This window comes from Gekko japonicus, unplaced genomic scaffold (genome assembly GCF_001447785.1).
Source record: "Gekko japonicus isolate JY-2015 unplaced genomic scaffold, Gekko_japonicus_V1.1 scaffold1258, whole genome shotgun sequence".
Lineage (NCBI taxonomy): Eukaryota > Metazoa > Chordata > Lepidosauria > Squamata > Gekkonidae > Gekko > Gekko japonicus.
Window position 1 is genome coordinate 196,562 of NW_015176488.1, and position 16,212 is coordinate 212,773.

Below are 16,212 nucleotides of genomic sequence, written 5' to 3' on the forward strand. Positions count from 1 at the left end.
TGTGTGTGTGTGTGTGTGTGTGTGTGTGTGTGTGTGGAAGAGGAGGCGGGAGGAGGAGGAGGGGCCCCCCGCGGGTCTCATCCGGTGGGGCTCTTGGGTGTGTTCTTGCCGCGTGGGTGGATAGTTTTCGCCGTATTCCCTGTTGCTGACTTCTGTGTCTCTGAGCCATGTCTGATGTGGAAGAGGAGGCGGGAGGAGGAGGAGGGGCCCCCCGCGGGTCTCATCCGGTGGGGCTCTTGGGTGTGTTCTTGCCGCGTGGGTGGATAGTTTTCGCCGTATTCCCTGTTGCTGACTTCTGTGTCTCTGAGCCATGTCTGGCCTTGTGGGGTGCCCTGAAGAGCTGTCGGTGGTTTCTGCAGCTCTGTGCATGGGCTTCCTAAGCCAGTTGATGCGCTCTGAGTGCTGAAATGCAGGTGGCAAGGAGGTTAGGTCTTTACTGTGGTTCAGCCCCAGGGCCTGTGTGATCCGTGCAGCCCGCGGGGCCCCCTCCCCCCCATGGGGTGTCTTCAGGACTGTGGCCACCCTGGACGGTGAAGACACTTGACAAGGCAGTTGGCAAGGCTAGCTCGGTCTTGTACAATCTGGGAAGCGAAGCCGGGTCGGCCGAGGTCAGCACTGAGATGGGGGGCCACCAGGGAAGTCCACCTCTGAACGCCCCTTGCCTGGAGAAACCCCCCCCCCCCCGAGTGCTATCGACGTCAAAGACCCAGTGATGGATTTAGATCCGTCTTCCAGTTCCTGTATTACCCCAGCAAAAATATGTATTAACTGGCTGCTGAAGCAGTGAAAATATTTTTGTTTGGGATGGGGGGTGGGTGGGACCAGGGGCGGATGAAGGCTCATGGGTGGTGCCCTCAGCACTGACCCATCTTGGTGCCCCCCGTCCTTTCCACACTGACCCCCAGTCCTTTTTAGTGGCTGACCTGTCTGACCAGATATACAATGCAGGCTGCAGCAAGACGAAAATGTATTCACAGGATAACACCATATACCGCACAGACTAAGCTCTTCACCCTTTCCCCAACTTTGTGGTGCCCCCTTTGGCCCTGGTGCCCTAAGCACGGGCTGAGTCCGCTTCATGGTTCATCTGCCCCTGGACGGGACAGTATTAGCATGAAGGAGGAACACCCTCGGAAACCTCTCGTAATGCCAGCCTGATAAAGAAAGGAAAAGGGTGGGGCCAAGGAACCAAAGGAGAGCTGGGGCCACAGATTGTGGCCAGGCATGGTGGTTTGTTGTTGATTCATTAGGCCATCACTGGGGACAAGGGGGGTCTTCGTTCGTTTTTCGTTCCCTAGACCAGCTGGAATGGTTCGTTCTCCCGAATGAGTCTGCCTGGGCTTGTTCGGTGCCCAGGTCTTTCCCGGCGTCGAGGCTGATAGATTTGGGTGGGTTGCCGTGGTGGGTTGAAGCAACTGGACAAAGTCCAGGGACACCTTTGAGGACAACTTCATTCGATTCTGTGCATCATCAGCTTCTTGGTCTTAAAGGTGCCGCCGGACTCCAACTTTGCTCTAAGGACTGGTTGGTTGCCCGTCCATCTAACAGAGAAACTCTGCTGTTCTCTCAGTATCCAGGCTGTTTGGGTGGACAGAATGAAAATATTCAAGAGCTCATGGACTAATAAATAATGTAATGGGCTTTGAGAATTGTATTTTTGTGTCAGTTTGGTTTTTTACCCAGAGAAGGAGGTGTGAGCGTGACGGTGTTTGATGCAGGGTCACGGCTTCAATTTTGAGAGATTATGACCTGGGTTGAAAGTTCTGGGTGGGTATTACCCCATTTTCTCCCATCTGCAGGGGGGGGTTGCTCCCCAAAATCACATCGGATCCTCCACGATTTTGTGGCGAACAGGAGAAGAGAAAGGAGGAGGAGGTGTTCCCCCCCCCACGTCCAGCTGTATGATGGGAACGTTGGTTTTAATGCTTGTTTATGTTGAGAGAGTATTTGGACCGAAGTGGTTTTAAAGGGAATACAGTGGAAATTAAAAATCCAGTCATTTTTACCGGCAGATGACACTTGACCGTATCTACTGCTGGCTGCAAGATGGAAGGCCATTTTAACTCCGAGGGGATATTATAGGGCCATTTCCACAAACTGGGCCAAATGAGTAAGTGCATATGAAAATGTGCTTGAGGAAGATAGAGCATGCGGTTTAGTTAAAAGGAAAAAAGACCCACATGGAAAACCTCTGTGGACATAAATAACATTTCGGCCTCCTTTCACAGTTGTGTACTAGAAAAATTTATGCCACCGGCCCTGAAGCCACAAACTCCTGAAGCAAAGTAATTAACTGTTGGTTAGAATGCAAAGAGGAAATGGAAGATGGCGTGTTCCCTTATCTCTTATCCCTAAAGACATGAGCTTTAATTATTGCTCGCTTTATTTACATTAACTACCCAGAGATGTTTTTCAAAGAATTGATCTTCTGAATTGTGTGTGTGGAGCAGAATCCTTTGTTCGGGAGGTGGGTGGGGTGGGTGGGGTGGGTGGCTTTCTTCCTCCGTGGGCGTTGCGTGCGGATGTTGTCGTGATACCGGGAACAACGTCTTCTGACTCTGTTTGTGGTGGTTGCGTGTTTTGTGGGGGGATTCTAAAACTGGAGCAGCAGAGGATGCGAGGGCGGAGAAACAGAACCTGCGTTGCCCATTGGGAGAAGAAGGAAACCCGCAAAGGCAGGCGAGGGAGAGGGAGCTTTATTTATTCATTTGCCTGAGACGTGCAGAGCAGTCAGGTAAAAGAGAGTGAAATCCCAGTGAGAGACTGGATGCTTCTGTTGGACATCATACAGAACCGGAAACCACAGAACATGGCCAGAGAGCCAGGTTTGGCCTGAATCCGAGGCGTGCACTCTGGTTCCTGATTTAGGGCCTTCACTGGCTTGGAGCCTTAGTGTGGCTTTATTATTTATTTCCCTCTGAAGATCTTCTTAAGGCCCGACGCGTGTTGGATCAGTTGGGAAAAGGGTTTTTTTAAAGCTCAGATTGAAAATGCAGACCCTGAGGTGTGGGGTGGGGTGCGGCTCTTCTCAGTTGCTGAACTATCCAGCTTCTGTGATCGCTTTTGGATCTGAATCGTGTGCTGGATAAGAATGGGGCTGCAGTGGCTCAAGGGGTTAAGATGCTGAGCTGCAGACCGGAAGGGCGATAGTTCGGCAGTTCAAGACCCGGGTGTGCCGCATGACAGAGTGAGCTCCCGTCTCTGGCCCCGGCTCCTGCCAACCTAGCAGCTTGAAAGCAAGAAATTGCAAGTAGATAAATAGGGACCACTTTGGTGGGAAGGTGACAGCGTTCCATGCGCCTCGGCGTCTAGTCATGCTGGCCACATGACCACGGAAATGTCTTCGGACAGTGCTGCCTCTTTGACTTGGAAACGGAGACGAGCACCGCATCCCTAGAGTCGGATTTGACTGGCTTTCGAGCAAGGGAAACCTAGTGGATAAGAGTGCTGGACTACAGTCCGGGAGTCCCGGGCTCAAATCCCGGCTTGTGCCGTGGAAGCCGGCTGGGTGACCTTGGGCCAGTCACGCCCTCTCAGCCTAACGGGGTTGTTGTGAGGACAGAATGGAGGAGAGGAAGAATGATGCCAGCCGCTTTGGGTCCCTCCTGGGGTACAAATGGATTAAATAAAGAATAGTGAGCAAGAGGGGATATGTGTGCTCGCCCCAGGCGAGAACAGCTCCACCCCCCCGCCATCTCATCCCCCCCCTTCACCTGGTGGAAGGCCAAAGAGCCGGCTGGAAGGAACGGAGGTGCCGCCATGTCCCTCCTCCCCAGCCACCTGTCACCTTTGCAGCTGCCATAGACTCGGGGGGGGGATGCTGAATACTGGATAAGATAATCTCTGTCTGTTTCTCTGCAATGTTTGGTTTCACTTCTCCCTGCATCCTTATCGCCCCTTAGTCCGAGCTGGTGACCTTGGTACCTTGTGACTCCTTTTCCCTGGGAATGCCTTCCCGTTAGGTTAGGCGGGCTTTTGCGTGACTCCTGATTGGCCCCGAACCGCCCCCTGACCCTTTTTGATTTCTGTATCTCACTAGCGTACCCGTGCTTGCTTTTAGTCTTGACAGTGAATGTATGCTCAGGAGACCTGCCTTTACTGCACTCAATAAACGGAAACTTTTTGAAGGAGTGTTGTTGAGAACTGATTGCTGCGGGACTCTGATACCACCCTAATATTTAACACACACACACACACACACCGTGGGCCTAGTAGCCGCCGCCTGTTTCGTAAGGCTTTGTCATGGGCACTCTGCAAGAGGAGCCCCAGTTAGGTCCCGGAAGTGGCAGGCTTCCGTGGTCATCCCAAACCACTCGTCTTGGAATTAGGGTCCTGCCCCAAAGGAGGAGGCCAGCGTGAGTTGGGACTGCCGGGCACGAACCCCCCGGGGGGAGGGAAGGACAGGTGCTCTTCGTCTATAGCGGAGTTGGTCCTCCTTGGTCTGGCACCCAAGGAATGTGGATGAAGGCCGTTTGAGGGGAAACTAAATGTACGCTCCAAGCCAGTAAATACATTATGCTACGGTGAGATAAAACCGGAAGAGAGATTGAACTCATGTTTTTCGTCTACTTTAGTTACTTCATTTACACCTACCTGTCTCCGCAGTGGATTGCGGTGTTCTCCTCTCTTGTACCCTCACAACAACCTTGTGAGGTACGTTGAGCTGAGGAGGTGGGACTGGCCCGGGGTCACCCAGCACCAGTGCTCCCTCTAAGCTGTGGAGTCTTGTGAGCAAAAATTCTACCTTGTGAGCTACCGGCGTTAAAGCTGTGAGCGAGCGATTTGGCTGCTACATCAATTAGTTTGCTCTGGAGTTGTCCTTCCTGAGCGAAGGCAAAAATGTGTGAGCTGGAGGCTAAAAAACTGAGAGCTAGCTCACACCAGCTCAGCTTAGAGGGAACACTGCCCGCACGCTTCTGTGGCACGAGGGGGAATTGGAGCCTGGGTGTCTCCCAGATCCGGCCCGGCACTCTAACTGTGGCCCCCACACCGGATCTAGTGGCAGCAGAGAGACAAGACAGAGCCGTTTGGAGCTAAGGTGGAAGGACGAAGAAGGGGAAAGGCAGACGGGAAAGTCTCAAGAACCCGGCCTCCGGCTCGCAGCGAGTGTCACTGCAGCGTTTATTCCAAGTTCGGGCAAAAATTGCATTCTGAAGTGGTCATTAAAGTCTTGGGGGATGACTCTGCTGAAGCGTCCCTGCTGTCTCGGGAAGAGATTTAAGTGCATGTCAGACTTCTGTTGAAATCAGCGGGGCTTAAAAGTGCTTACATGTAATTTTTTTCTTTTATACATTTGCTGTTGGTGGTATCATTAATGGAGAGGAGTCCGGGGGACTTCTGTGTGCTGGAGACACCGTCGCTCACCCTGCACTGAGTGAACGAACGGCAGGGTTGTTGCCGAGGACTTGAAGGTGTGCCGCCTTTCTCACTGATTTTTATCCTCCTTTCTTTTCTTTTTTTTTTGGGTAGGTGCCGTTCTTGACCATGAGAATTCCTGGGGTGCGATCTTGATTTCAAAGGTAGGTATCCTCTCTTTATTTGAGTCTGTTAATTTAATCCATAGTGGAGGTGGGCTAGAGAGAACGCTTTTGGCATTCCGTGCTCCTGGGAGTGGAAAGAAAAAAACCCCACTTTCTTTTCAGTGTAACGAAGGCAGTGAGGTACGCATCAAATGCAAACGGTCTTCTCCTGCTGCTTCATCCACGAAGGTGCCAGTTTTCATCGTGTTGCAATTTCTAGGTATGGAGAAGTAGGCTTGTAAACCCAAGTCTGTGTTTTTCTCCACTCTGATGTCCAGGAGGTCGTTCTTCGGATTGGAGCTGACTTGTGCGTGTATTTCTACAGTTCCAAAAATCGGATCAGTGCCACGCCAAGGAGTTTCACCTCTCAGGCACTGACTGTTTTTATGGGGAACGGAAGATGCTTTAGGGGTTTTTCATTTTTTTAAGAAGGGTTATTTTTTGCAAAACCTGAGTAGAGTGTTACCTCATCAGTAGCGGGTGCAGAATCCACCTCCCCTCATTATTCTGTAGGGACGGATACCCGCAAACCATGGCAAAAGTGCCTGTTCCTTTGGAGCAAAGGAGGGAAATGTTGCCCTCGCTCTTTGGCTTGGAGATGCCATTGCGTAGCCAGATCTGGTGGGCTGCACGCTTTGATAACGCCATCCTCCTCTTTGTGAATGCCGCATGGAACATGCCGAAGTTGTACACAGGGGGAAGAAGCAGCTGCAAATAGTTTGATAATATACAGAAGAGTTAAAGGGAGTGTCTTGAAACTATTGTTTCCCCCCACCTCCCCCATTTTCCTGACTTTTTATTGGCGACAGTTCAGTGCAGCGATATTTTTTTTTAGCACACCTGTAAGCAGGGTCTCCCGTGTCTTGGTCATGAAAACATGTCCTGGACTTTGTACAGACCAGAGTAAATTGCTTTGTTACTGGTGCTTTGCCACTGTATTCGGACAACTTTTATGTTGAATATGCAAACCAGCATCATCCGTTTGTCGTCTGTGTTTCGAAAGGGCTCAGAGCCTACAATCTCAAAAGTAGGCTTAGAAGAAGAAGAAGAGGAGGAGATTGGATGTATACCCCGCCCTTCACTCGGAGTCTCAGAGGTTCTTCCAATCTCCTTTCCCTTCCCCTCCCCACAACTGACACCCTGTGAGGTACGTGGGGCTGAGAGAGCTCTTTTGAGGGCTGCCCATGAGAGTACAGCTCTGAGAGAACTTGTGACTGACCCAAGGTGACACCAGCAGGTGCAAGTGGAGGAGTGGGGAATCAAACCCGGTTCTCCCAGATTAGAGTCTGCACACTTAACCACGACACCAAACAGGCTTTTAGGGAGTGTGGGGGCTGGCCATTTCAGACTCTGGGTAGTAACAGAGCACAGGATCAGGAGATGGCATGGAAAACGGTCTGCTCATTTTCTCTCAGCCGCTGAAAATGCCGCCTTCCTTTCAGAAAGGGGCCAGGCTTGGCCAGCCATGGTGCATGCGAGTCCCTTGTGGGGGAAAAGCAAGAGGGGGGAGGGGGGCTAGATCGGGGTGAGGCTAGCAACTCATTTTTCAGTGTGTGGGGGGATTCTGTGACCTTTTTCAGGGGTAGACTCAGCCTGGGAGGTTCCCATGTTGCTCTGAAACAGCAGAGCGAAGTTTGAGTTGGTGGCACCTTTAAGACCGGTGTTCCCTTTAAGCTGAGCTAGTGTGAGTTCGCTCACAGTTTTCCAGACTCCGGCTCACACATTTTTTTTGTCTCAGCTCGGGAAGGATGGCTCCGGAGCAAACTAATCTAACGCAGGAGCCAAATCGCTCGCTCCCAACTTTAACGCCAGGAGCTCACAAAGTAGAATTTTTGCTCACAAGACTCCACAGGTTAGAGGGGGAATTGTTTAAGACCAACAGAGTTTAATTCCAGGTGTAAGCTATTGTGTGCATGCATACAAAAGCTTATACCTTGAAGAAAACCTTGCTTGTCTTAAAAATACGCCCCTGGAGTCAAACTTTGTCCTGCTTTTCCAGGGGTGTGATGAAATGACCCAGCCAGCTTCTAACCCTAATGCTCAGCCGCAACATCTCTTTACACTCCGTTGTTGTTTTTTTTGCTGGCACAGACCTAGAGGTTTGTTCTGGGAGGAGAACGGGCTATTTGTCAGCCGCTGCAGCGTGGTGTGGTGTTTCCTGTCGGGTCTGTATTATCTCCAGCACTCTGTAACAACGTCTGTCTAAAACGGCCACATGAGAGACGGCCCGGGACCCAGGAGTGCTGCGGGGTGTGTGTGTGTGTGTATGTGTGTGTACCTTCCCTCAACAAAACATCCAGGAGTTGCTGTCTCTGCCTTAAATCAGCCTTTGGAGGCTGTGGCGGACTGGAGGCGAGCCAGTAGACGGAAGCCTGTTTGCTGCTCTTGAATCACTGACTGTTTTACGATTGGTTTCAAGAACTGGCTGGCTGGGCCCATTCCGTTCCACTGCAGGATGCTGCGGAGGGGATGGCGTTTCCCCGGGAGCCTGGAGGCCTGCCGTGAAGCAGAATATGAATCCGTGAGATCCATAAGGGCCTGATAGAAGAAATTCCCTGTCATGTGCGTGGCATGTCGGCTCGGCTCGCTGAGAGAGAGAGCGAGAGAGAGCTCTGTGGTCTAGTCTTCATTTCAAACCCCCCTCCCCCTGAAGTTTTCTCCTGTTGCTAAATAGCACCACTATAAATAGTCAGCTCTTGAGGGATGTTGAAGCCGCACATGTGGTGGCTGCAATACAGAAGGCGAGGAGCGGGTCTCCTCCTGACTGCCAGGAGGACCCCCGGAGACCGTGGGGCGTGCGGGGGGGGGGGTTCAGAGTATCAAGATCCGGGAGCCCCCCCAGCCTTGGTTTGACTCCCTGCTCTGCCCTGGAAGTTGGACAGGTGGCCTTGGGCCAGGCACACGTGGACTGTGGCGGAGACCCACAGTAGGCCTGGGGTGAAAAGGAACTCGGCCAGCGCAGCAGGGGGACCCCCCCCCTCGTGATTTAGCCCCTCTCTGCTGGGCCTCACCCTCTTGGCCGTGCCGCCTGAGGGAAGAGACGTGTCCATTGGATCCATGAGTGGCGTACTCTGGCTTTCAGGACTTTTAATATTGTACGTCTGATGGGCTCTTTCTCAGCCTTTTCCGGCTTGGAGGCGCAGACTCTCTCCAGAAGTGGTAGCTTTTAAAAAATCTGTGCTTGCTCTAGTTTAGCTGGCAACGGTATCTGTGAGGCGTCAGGAGGAAGGGACACTTGGACCCCCACTCCTCTCCCCGTTGGCGGTGGGGAATTGTCCCTCATCTGCCGCAGAGGGAAGGAGGGAGAGTCCTCCTCCTAGCCCAAGGCAGGTTCCTGGCCGACCCACTTCCGGGGGGGGGGGGGCAGGCCAGTCCTTTTGCCTGTCGGAAGAAGCTGTCCAGAGCGGCCTCTCTGTGTGTGTGTGTGAGGGAAGGAGATGCCTCCTCATGCATTTGTAAAAAAAGGTAAAGGTCTCCCTTGCTCGAAAGCCAGTCGAGTCAGACTCTAGCGTTACGGTGCTCATCTCCGCTTCAAAGCTGAAGAGCCAGCGCTGTCCGAAGACGTTTCCGTGGTCATGTGGCCGGCATGACTAAACACCAAGGCGCATGGAACGCTGTTCCCTTCCCACCGAAGTGGTACCTATTTATCTACTTGCAATTTCTTGCTTTCGAACTGCTAGGTTGGCAGGAGCTGGAACTAGAGACGGGAGCTCACTCCGTCATGCGGCACACCCGGGTCTCGACTTGCTGAACTACTGGACCTTCCACAGCCTGCAGTTCAGCGTCTTAACCCCTTGAGCCCCAATCAAATGCTGTGCCTCCTGATTCCTGGCAAGTAGTTCTCTAAGCAAATCAGTTTGATTGCCCGTTTAACAGGACAATTTGACTTTACCTGCTTTGCAAAGGGGGGTGGGCCCCTCTTCCTCCTCTTTGTGGCCTGTGGGATTTGCATTCCCATCATTGCCTGTGATAACAAGGTTGGGCACTTTTTGAGCTTACTGTTATGCCAAGGGGAGGGGGGTGAAAAGCAACGCTCCCTCTAAGCTGTGGAGTCCCGTGAGCAAAAATTCTACTTTGTGAACTACCTGCATTCAAGTTGTGAGCGAGCCATCTGGCTGCTGCATCAGTTAGTTTGCTCTGGAGCCCTCCTTCCTGAGCTAAGACAACAAGTGTGTGAGCCAGAGGCTAAAACACTGTTAGCTAGCTCACGCTAACTCAGCTTAGAGGAAACTCTCCTGCCGGCTTTGTCCTGAGGGTGGGGGCTTTGTAACGGAACAGATGGGCTTTGCTTTCTCAGTGTGTCTTGCTTTGATATAGCACCATGACAAAAACGGTAGGGTGGGCACTGGCCTCTGCAGAGAATATTCACCTGGAAGGAAGACTCTGGGCCGTCCCACCCCCCAAAAAACCCCATGGAATCAAGAAAAAGAATGGGCTGTCTTAAGTTCACATACAAGTTAAAGTTATGTCCAGTGATAATAATTAAAAATGTTTTTTTTAGGGGGATGAGTTCAGGATGCTGGTCTGGCCCTGCAGGGCTCTTCTGATGTTCTTATCATAAGTATTCTGGTAAAAATGTGCCTGAATATTCGGTGGCGAATGACCTGAAAGAGATGCAGTTAAATCAAAATGTGTTGTTTCCTTGTGGTTAAAACAAATGCGCCGCTTACTGATTTTTGAGTGAGAGGTTACCGTGGTCAGGAACTGTGTTCAGTTTCCATATATATATATATACATATCTCTGATAACATGCTTCCTCCCCCCCCCCCTTCCAGCATATAATTGGGACTTTCCCATAGGAAAGGAGGGTTATTGGTACAGGGGGGGGGGAAAGCAATTCCGTATCCGTCCCCTTTGGGGAATGAGAGCTTTCGCAAAGGTTACATTAAAATGTGCTCCCAATTATGCTAATGACAGCTACCACAATGATCCACGGTTCAGCTTAATGGCTCAGGATTCATCTTCCTGTTCCTTTATGTAGTGAGTTACGAGGGATGTGTTGTTGTTAGCCAATGATGCGGAAGCCTGCACTTTTCTCAGACGATTCACATTGTGGCTTGCAAGGTGGAATCTTAAAGACATTTCAGGTTTATAGCAATGGCAAGGGATCCGCACGCTGAATGCCACGTTTCAGTAACCTGCTCTCCTTAAATTGTCTAGATGCATCAGTGCCAAGTCTTAGCTGAGTGATGTCAAATATGTATCTTTGAGGTGTGGCTGATTAACAACGTCCAATAAAATATCCTACCGTTTACATTTTTGATGGCTTGAAGCTGATGGGTGTCACTCTGTTTAGGAAGTTGCCAGGCTGCCCTGGGATCTTCCTTCCTTAATGCACAGCTCGTCTGTCGTCCAACGGAGTAAATAACCAAATCCGGTCCCTGTGCAATGGCAGAATATCAATTGGAATTTCATCACAGTTTTGTTTCTGTCGCTCTGCGGTTCTGTCTAATTTGCAAGCCTGTGGGTTTCTAACCTGTCAAAGGATTGTACTGTGAGCCTGAATGTGTACGACTTCGGGATGTCTAACCTTACGACCGTTTTAGTTTGCGAGCCTTGGAATCCCTTCACGCCACAGTCAGGAACCTAGTGGGCCGAGCAGCTGAAACACAGAACAAAATATGTCTGCCTGTTGCGAAGTGCACAGTTAGCTCCAAATTAAAAGCAACACTTGTAGAATGTAGATAAGGACAAAGAGCTCGTGGGCATCACACCACATCCATAAAGACACAGCAACAAATATAAGTTACACAATAAACCACTAGACCAAAATATTGGTTACAGATACAGTAACCACTAGACAAAATGTGTTTCGGCCCCGAGGGCTTTCTTCAGTAATCCAAAAATAACAGCATACACTGAAAGTATAAAATATCTGTTCCAGGCAAGCCAGGTTAACATAAGAGAACGTAAGAGAAGCCAATCTTGGATCAGGCCAGTGGCTTGCATGGGCTCTGTGCCACGCGGTGGCCAAAACTACAAGGTGCCATCAGGAGGTCCGTCAGTAGGGCCGGGACACTAGAAGCCCTCCCACTGTTGCCCCCCCACCCAAGCACCAGGAATACAGAGCATCCCTTGCCCCAGACCGAGAGTTCCTATCTGTACCTTGTGGCTCATAGCCACGGATGGACCTCTGCTCCATATGTTTATCCAGTTCCCTCTTGAATCCATCCATGCTTGTAGCCGCCGCCCCCTCCTGTGGCAGTGGATTCCACGTGTCAATCCCTCTTTGGTTGCATATGCATCAATGGAATAGTGTCACTCCAAGCGTTAGCTGTAAAGTTTTGCTGCCCACCAGGCCTGCATCTGTTGAGGAGGTGCCCACCCCCATCCATCAGAGGGGAGGACGTTGCACAGCCGTTCTGCTCTTGGCTGCTGTTCCATTCACCGGGTGTGCCCAGGTGGTACCACCGCACCGGTGGTCCTCTAAGTGCGCTGGATCGGAGGATTTGGGTCCACCTCTAACTATGTATAGATTGGCATGGGTGTCGATGTGTACAGTTGTGCACTGGCAATACGCCCCAGGAGCCCTGGCCCGGAGAGCCCAGGCAAGCCCGATCTCGTCAGATCTCGGAAGCCAAGCAGGGCCGACCCTGGAAAGTGTTTGGATGGGAGACCTCCAAAGGATACCAGGGCCGGGAGGAAGAGGCCGGCTGTATCAGAGCCACTTCTCTGAACGTCCTCTGTGCCGTAGTAGGAGTCGCCAGAGGTCGCCATGACTTCCAGGCATGGGTGCGCGTGCACACAATGCAAAACACACACACACACACACACAAAACAATACGCCCCAGCCACACCTCTCCCCCTCCGCTCTTGGTGGACTGATTGTGGTCCCAGTGTTCATGACGGAAGAATGGGATTAGTGATTTGGTGAGGATGTGTTCATTGGGCCCCTGTGAACACAATACAAGTTTGGTTATATTCATGCTAGCTGGAAGCCCCCCCCCCCCGTAGCCCACGCTGGCTGCCACGGAATCCACGTCTAGACCTTCCATCCTTCTGGACCTCTTACCGCTCCACCAGGCCTGCAAAACAGAGCTGTTCCACCAGGCCTGCGGTTGAGACGGCGGGCGTCCACCTCCGTTGGCCCCTCCCTGCTTCAATTCCCAACCTGCTGAAAGGGCCCGTCTGATTCCACCTTGTGGCCTCAACAGATTTATATGGCTCCTACCAATTTTATGGTTTATTGTTTTTATGATTTTAATGTGATTTTATTGTAACGAGTCTTTGACTCGATTTTCCGCCTTGAGCCTGTTTGGGGAGGGTGGAATTTAAAAAAAACCCAAATCAATCAATCAATCAATAGAAGACACGTTGTGCTTTTTCCAGGCTCTTGGAGTTGTCCAAATCTGAGAATCTGGGCATTCGGCTGTGCTCATGGGAATATTTTCGTTCTGAGCTTGCCCCGTGCTTCTGCCGGCGAGAGCAAATTCTCCCAGAGGTGCTAGATTGGACTGTATTATTTCACACTGCATGTTCCTGCGTCTCCGTTCATTCTAATAAGAAACTACAGGGGTTGGAGAAAAGGGTAGTCGTGTTGCTTCCCCCGCCCCAACTTGAACTGAGCCCTTGTTTGAACGAGCTCATTGTGAAGGGGGAACGAAACAAAATCCAGTTAATCTTCATAGCAACGTCCTGATAAATATCAACAGACTCCTGTCTTCCTTTTTGTTTTAATGAACCCAGTGCCATGCGGCCATTTCTGCCCTTTTACAGTTTCCTTCACTCAGTTTGGGTGCAGCCAGTTCCTCCTCACCTGATCTTCCTAGTGGAAAATGTGCTGTTCTTTCTGTTAGAGACGTGAACATCTTGCTCTCTCTCTATTAGCTTTCAAGGGCTGCTTGAGTTTTCTCCAATTGGCTCCTGCTTTCTGCTGCCCTGTTGGTGGGGAGGGACATACCGCTGTCTGCTGCCAGCAACAAAAGGCGCCAACTCCAGACTCGGCTAAACAAGGTGAAGAATGCAGACCAGGGGTGTCAAACATGCGGCCCGGTGGCCGGATCAGGCCCCCCCCCCCCGGAGGGCTTCTCTCAGGCCCGCAGTGGAACTGGCTGTCTTCTGCTTCTTCTTCCAGTTCAGCTGCTGTGCGTCATCGTAGGTTTTCAGGTTTACAGATACATACCTGAACAGCATACTCAAGACTGCAACAGCACAGACATTCTGATGCAATAATTCAGAGCAAGAGGTGTCCGTTATCAGACACTGAGAAATAGACGAAATATTGCAAGAGTGCTGATGTTTTAAGCATGTTTTATAGTAAAAAAAAAACCCTTTGTGTTTGTGTCCTTTATGAAGTTTATATCTCCACTCTACCTGGCGCGACGTTTTATGACACACCCGGCCCGGCCCGGCCCAACAAGGTCTCACTTATGTCAGATCCGGCCCTCATAACAAATGAGTTCGACACCCCTGATGTAGAACAAAGTTTGAGTCCCATTGTGCACCTTTTAAGACCAACAGCATTTTATTCTGGGCACAGGTTTTCGTGTGCAGGCACGCTTCTTCAGATACACTGAAGCAGAAGTCACCAACCGTTGCAGATAGCTCAAGGGTGGAAATGGTGTGAGTGAAGAGGGGAGAGAGAGAGAGAGATGTCATCATGAGGCTGGTAACAGTCCCTAAAAGCTTTGTTTGGAATTTGGTAACTGAGTGCTTATCAAAGCATGATATCGTTCCTAGGTTTTACAGATATCCTGTTCAAAACCAGGATTTCCACACACCCCAAGTGATGTAAGCAACAGTTTATTCTCAGCTTCAGGACTTAACAGCTAGTCGCAGGATCAAGGATAATAAGGGGATGATGCTGTTAGAGACAGAGCTAGAGGCCCCTGTTCCTTCCACATGCCTCCCCCCCCCACCCCGTCTGTTTGCCCATGGTCTGGGTCTTTGTAAAGTGCTATCAAGTTGAACAGACTTATGATGACATTCTGCCATGGAGGGTCCGTGGCTCAGTGGCAGAGCATCTGTCTGGCATGCTGAAGGTCCCAGGTTCAATCCCCGGCATCTCCAGTTAAAAAGGACCAGGCAGGAGGTGATGTGAAAGACCTCAGCCTGAGACCCCAGAGAGCTGCAAAGAGGGGTTGTGGCTCAGTGGCAGAGCCTCTGCTTGGCATGTGGGAGGTCCCAGGTTCAATCCCCGGCATCTCCAGTTAAAAAGGACCAGGCAGGAGGTGATGTGAAAGACCTCAGCCTGAGACCCCAGAGAGCTGCAAAGAGGGGTTGTGGCTCAGTGGCAGAGCCTCTGCTTGGCATGCAGAAGGTCCCAGGTTCAATCCCCAGCATCTCCCATTAGAAAGGACCAGGCAGGAGGTGACGGGAAAGACCTCAGCCTGAGACCCTGGAGAGCTGTAAAGAGGGGCTATGGCTCAGTGGCAGAGCCCCTGCTTGGCATGCAGGAGGTCCCAGGTTCAATCCCTGACCCTTCTCTGCCCGAGACCCTGGAGAGCGGCTGCCAGTCTGAGTAGACACTATTGAAACTGATGGATAAGGCAGCCTCATGTGTCCCTGTGTTCATGGAAGCTGGCTGGGTGACCTTGGCCCAGGCCCTCTGTCTCAGCCTCACCCTACCTCACAGGGTTGTTGTGAGAATAAAATGGAGGCACGGATAGAGCCATGTTATAAGCCACACTGGGTCCACACTGGGGAGGGGTTGCGCTACGGGCGTGTTTCTTGGGAGCTCCCAAGATGCCCAGCTCGTGAGCGTTTAGGAGCCCCCCCAGAGTTTGGGGGTGGCTCTGCTTGGTTCTCCTGGAGGGAGACCAAGAGCATGAGGCTTGACCGGCCCCTCCGTTTCCCTGGCAAGGATGGGGGGTGACCGGTTTGCCCCGAAGCAAGAGCGTCATGGAGAACGGGAACATGGGCGCCATGTTCTCGCCTAGCAGCTGCCACCCGTGATTTTAAACTTCATTCTTTCTTTTAGTTTTTTGGTGTTATAAGCTTATGTGTTTTTTTTCCTCGGACCACCCTGAAGGATATGGATACTTTTTGACATGACTGAAAGGGAAAGAGTTTAAATACCCTCTTTTCGGCGGCTTCCCCATCGGTAAAAGAAATCGGCCGGGAAATGTTTACGGGAAGCGAGACCACAGAGGACTGGGGTGAGTTAACTCCTGTTGGATATATCATTAATTATTGGAAACGTTATTAGAATATAAGAAGAGACCTGAATATGTGCGATTTAACTGTGTAATGGTAAAAAGTTGGAGAGAAGGGGCAGTGAAGCGTGGATAAAATGGAGATTTCTACCATTTGCAATGAAATAAAAGACAAGATACTTGACGAACTTAGATCGGACAACTTAAAAAAGATATTACAAGATGAATTAAGTAAAGCGCTAAACCAAGTTTGGGACAATATTTTGAAGAACCAACAATGCTTGTCTGATAAGGAAGAGAGTGTGATAGTACAAATTAAAGAGACACAGGAGCTGAATGAACTGTATCAAGCCAAGCAGGAGCCGAAGCATCAAGGCACCCAATGCGGTCTTAAAGAGAAAGATACACAGGAGATGGATGCCCCGAACAGGACGGGAGACAGAGAAAGCGGAAAAATAAGAATGGACAGAAACGTAGATTTGTTAAACACGCTGAGTAAGAAAGACAGGAAGTGGAGAAAGAGAAGGAAAAAAGCAAAAAAGCGCTCAAAGAAACTGAAGGACCTTAACTTTAAACCTTTGAATTGGAACATAAGGACA

At 50.8% G+C, this 16,212-nt stretch overlaps 1 protein-coding gene across 1 annotated transcript in view; it reads left to right on the forward strand.

Moving 5' to 3' along the window:
* The first annotated feature begins 5,485 nt into the window (after positions 1 to 5,485).
* PLCB4 (phospholipase C beta 4) overlaps positions 5,486 to 16,212 on the forward strand; it is a 221,014-nt gene continuing 210,287 nt past the window's right edge. Inside the window, exon 1 of the mRNA XM_015427241.1 lies at positions 5,486 to 5,519. The gene's annotated coding sequence lies outside the window, so the exon portion shown is untranslated. The remainder of the gene's footprint in view (positions 5,520 to 16,212) is intronic.